We start from the raw sequence: 3,892 nt of genomic DNA, 5'->3' as shown, positions 1-3,892 counted from the left end.
ACTAGATGACCTCCTGTGTTCCCTTCCAACCCTGATATTCTATGATTCTATGGTGGATAATGGGACATAGAGCTTCAGGGAAATTCAGTGTTAAGTTTGAACTTAAAAGGAAACCCAATATTTGAAAGAATGGAAATGCTCAGTTCAAAACAGCCACACAACTTTAACTCTCCCCCTCTGGCTTTATTGTGAAATAATGAAGCATACATTCTTGGAGAGACTTAGGCCTGGTATACACCTAAAATGGAAGTCAGCCTAGTTACATCATTTAGAGCTGTCAAAATGTCATGCCCTGTGCGACATAGATAGATCAACCTAACCCCACTGTAGCCACAGTGCGGTTGATGTAAGAATTCTTCTCTCAATGTCAGTAGCAACTCTCAGGAGGGTAGATTTACTACAGTGATGGAAAACCCCTTCTGTAACTGTAGTACGCATTTACACTGCAGTGGCATAGCTTGTAGTGTGGACACATCCTCACTCATCCATAACTAGGGGACTTATTTATCAGTTTTCATGCACTCCACAGTGCTTTACTTTTTACTGGACAGTGGTTTTGTTTACTCTGCCTAGGAAACACACTACACACAGATGAAGGCATTCATCAATAATTTCTGATAAGTGAGATGGATGGAGGGTATTCACAACTTTCTCACCCCTTCCATGTGCCACGAGTTATAGAAATGCTTCTAGATTCAGTGCTAGCGTCTCTACACACACAAACCTCCTAGCACTGTTGAATTTACATACAGTTAGAATATAGGAATCATCTAATGATTTTTCTTTGAGTAGAGTTCCCTGTCTATGACGAACATCAGAGAGAAAGGTGAAAGGAATGCAGCAATGTGTATCTTCTTAAAGTGGCCAGGATTATGTCTCCTTCCTGAGTTTCTGGGAGCAGTTGACCTCACAGTGGGGGGGGAAGAATGGAATTCCTAAAGGAAAAAATGACAACGAGAAACACTAATGTTGTCAAACTGGAGTTAAGATTGACAGTTGTTACCAGTAATTTAAGAATATTAATACAAAAAAGCAAGTGAACATATTTTTCAGAAGTCGGTGATGGATCAAAAATTTCAAAACATTTTGGGGGAGGTGGTGCCTCTGTTGTAAGCTATAGCTTAGTGGTTCGCAGACTTATCTCTAGAGTGGGATGACAGAGAAAGGATTTGAATTTAGTTTTACATAATAGAGAAGCACGCCCTGGTTTATGGGATATTGGGGTCTGGGGTTTACTCAATCTCTACTCTTGAAGCTCTGCTATTTTGTGTAAATAATTAAAGAATGACTGGAGCAAGGATTTGATTTTGAGTATCCTCATGAATACCTTAACCACCAGGCTATAGAATCATTCTTACCAGTTTTCTGTCACAAATACTAAGAATCACTATGAATTGCCATTATGAAAGACAATGGGTCTGGGACGCTACCGCCCAGTAGTTCATACGCTAACCGAGCATGTGAGCCACCACAAATAGTGGGTCCTAAGTACCTATTTAACCATCTACCCTTTTCCCCTGCAACTACACTGCTATTTTTTGGATACTTTCTGTGACAAAGTTCCTCCTCTACCTTGGTAGGTGCTGCGCTTATTGGCGGATTTGTTCACCTCAGTGATCTTCCCCTCTTGTGGAACCCATAGTCTGGGTCAACTCGTCCTGTGTCTGATCAGGAGTTGTGAGGTTTGGGGGGAACCCCGGCCTGCCCTCAACTCCGAGTTCCAGCCCAGGGCCCTGTCTATAGTGCCTCCTGTAACAGCTGCATGACAGCTACAACTCCCTGGGCTACTTCTCCATGGCCTCCTCCAAACACCTTCTTTATCCTCACCACAGGACCTTCCTCCTGGTGTCTGATAATGCTTGTACTCCTCAATCCTCCAGCAATACACTCTCTCACTCTCAGCTCCTTGCACCTCTTGCTCCCAGCTCCTCACACACGCTCCTTCTCCTCTGGCTCCTCCCTGCCTGACTGGAGTGAGCTCCTTTTTAAACCCAGGTGCCCTGATTAGCCTGCCTTGATTGGCTGCAGGTGTTTTAATTAAAGTAGCTATCTCCACTGCTTTCTAGAAAGATCTTAATTGGCCCCAGGTGCCTTGATTAACCTGGAGCAACTGCCATTTGGTTACCACGGTACTAGGGATTTCTTTAGCCTGGGGCTAACATACCTGTTTCTCAGTACTTTACTGTAGCCATCTGGTCTTGCTCCATCACATATCCCAATCAGAAAGGGAATTCCTAAGCAAAATAATGCACAAAACAAAAACTTTGTTAAGGTTGTGAGTGAGTATCTGACCCACACATTCTTCTGCCACTTCATCGGGGGCACTGTAGTCTTCTTCCTAGAAGTGATAGCTGCTAATCGGTATGTGGTTATCTATAAGCCATTGCACTACCTGCCTATCATGAACAGAAGTATGTGCATGGGGCTGGTGGCAGGAGCATGGCTGGGTGGCTTTGTCCATTCCATTGTCCAGCTTGCACTGATCATCCAACTGTCCTTCTGTGGACCCAACACACTAGACAGTTTCTATTCCTATGTCCCCCAAGTCATCAAACTAGCCTGCACAGACACATACATAATGGAGTTGCTGATAGCCTCCAATAATGGGCTGATCACCACAGAAATCTTCATCACATAGCTCATATCCTACACCATCATCCTTGTCAAGATAAGGACATATGTCATGGAAGGGAAACACAAAGCCCTGTCCACCTGCGCAGCTCAGATCACAGTGGTGAGTTTGTATTTTGGGCCTTGTGTTTTCATCTATGACCGGCCTTTCCAGAAATTCACCCTGGACAAGGCAGTGTCTGTGCTGTACACAGTGGTCACTCCAATGCTGAACCAAATGATCTACACCCTGAGGAACACTGAGATGAAAAGTGCCATCAAGAGGATAATGGGAAGGTTACTGTGCTCAAGGAGGAAAGTGAACTTCTAACAGATTTGTGTTGCAAGACAGTTGTGTATTTTGCCTTTCTAAATACCTCCAAGATTTCCTAGGTATCTGGATGTTCAAATCTCACTAATTTTCATGGGATTTAGGCATGTTTAATCCCTTAGACAGATTTAAGATTCTAAACCTTCAATCTGAAATTATATTTTTTTTAATTTCAGGAGAAGACTCACATGAAGGAACCTGATTATACCCCTTATGACAGGGGTGGGCAAACTTTTTGGCCCAAGGGTGACATTGGGTTTGTGAAACGATATGGAGGGCTAGATATGGAAACCTGAGCCTCCCCAAGAAGCCTGGACCCCTCCCCCTCACACTTCTCGCTTCCTAACTGCCCCCTTCAGAACCTCCCCATCCAACCGCACTGTTCCTTGTCCCCTGACTGTGGGGAAGGGGGGACAGCAGAGGAGGGGCTGGGGGCTAGCCTCCCCAGCTGAGAGTTCAAGGACCAGGCAGGATGGTCCCGCAGGCCAGATGTGGTCCGCAGGCCATAGTTTGCCCACCTCTGCTCTATGAGATAGAATTGTTGGCCAAGATTTTCAGTCATTCAACTTTATGTACATATATGGCCTCCATAACAGAGTATCTGAGTGCTTCACAACCCTTAGTCCTCACAACACTCTTGTGTAGTAGACAAATGCCATTGTCTCTGTTATACAGAAGGGAAACTGAGGGAGAAAAAGATTAAATGATTTGTCCAAAGTTACAGAAGAAGTCCCTGGAAGATGAAGGGAACCAGCGCAGTTCTTGACAGTGCCATGTTAGTTCCTGTTAGTAAATAGATATTCAGGCCCGTCTGTAAAGGCGTATACTTTAAGAACTTAGGTATATTTTTATCACTTAGCTAGTTACAGGGCTATAAAACAATGAAACAAAATCACAGTCCACCTGTGTATGGGCCTTCTCTCACAAGGATAGTCTGAGGCCGGTTCTTAG

The 3,892-nt window shown here is 44.3% G+C and overlaps 1 pseudogene; it reads left to right on the top strand.

The window, feature by feature from the left end:
- The first annotated feature begins 1,412 nt into the window (after window positions 1-1,412).
- Window positions 1,413-2,941, top strand: LOC115642765 (annotated as a pseudogene).
- The last annotated feature ends 951 nt before the right edge of the window (window positions 2,942-3,892 follow it).

Source organism: Gopherus evgoodei, unplaced genomic scaffold (assembly GCF_007399415.2).
Source record: "Gopherus evgoodei ecotype Sinaloan lineage unplaced genomic scaffold, rGopEvg1_v1.p scaffold_45_arrow_ctg1, whole genome shotgun sequence".
Taxonomy (NCBI): Eukaryota; Metazoa; Chordata; order Testudines; family Testudinidae; genus Gopherus; species Gopherus evgoodei.
Note: the sequence above shows the minus strand (reverse complement) of the source record. Positions and strands in the feature narration are given on the sequence as shown.